Raw genomic sequence first — 976 nt, 5'->3', positions numbered from 1 at the left:
ACTTACAATTTTTTTTTAATTACCTATAAATTATCGATATCTAAAATAATAAAATTCAGCTTAATTTTTTTTAAACTGATAAATAGTTTTTGGGCACCTTGTTAATGTTCATTACTAGTTTACCAGAATTTGTAATTCTGTATTATAATTTTCTTTAGAATTGAACAACCACCATCAGTCTTTAACAACAAACTCGCTCATCAATCACTTACTGCGACTTGTTTGTAGTTAGACTACAGGCCCGTGTTGAAAAAATTATGGGTCATTTGACCCACCATGTGACCTATCTAGAACGATATAAGAGCATAAAATAATAAGATTCAGCACTATGACGTCACTTGTAAGCTGTCCACCTGAGTGCAGATGAGAATTCGAAGGTTCAGGTAGAGATTTTCTCCCCTTGTCTCCATGATTTTTGTACGGCGTTGCCGAATAATTGATTAAAAGTAGTATAGAAATAGTATGACACAGATGCCGTACAAAATCAAATGACCAAATTTACCCCGGCAACTGTCGAAAAATAAAAATAAATTCCGACTTTGTGAACCACCATTTTTGTACGGCATCTGTGTCATACTATTTCTATACTGCTTTTAAGCCATTATTCCGCAACGCCGTACAAAAATCATGGAGACAAGGGGAGAAAATCTCTACCTGAACTTTCGAATTCTCATCTGCACTCAGGTGGACAGCTTACGAGTGACGTCATAGTGCTGAATCTTATTATTTTATGCTCTTATATCATTCTAGATAGGTCAGGTGGTGGGTCAAATGACCCATAATTTTTTCAACATGGGCCTGTAGTCTAAGTGTAAATGCTTAATATTTCCTATTTCGTTCATCATTTTGAATTTTCCAATCGATATAAATACTAGAATTGGATTAATATTTATTGCATCAGTCAGTATGAAGCAAGGTATTTTAAATTATTTGTCCATTGAAATCGCAAAAAAGAAGTTGTAAATAAAACGGTAAA

Source organism: Colias philodice, chromosome 21, assembly GCF_061535455.1.
Source record: "Colias philodice isolate Cphi_HAF_F1 chromosome 21, ilColPhil1 Martin Lab GWU primary, whole genome shotgun sequence".
In the NCBI taxonomy this organism is placed as follows: Eukaryota; Metazoa; Arthropoda; class Insecta; order Lepidoptera; family Pieridae; genus Colias; species Colias philodice.
This window is presented reverse-complemented; position numbering follows the sequence as displayed.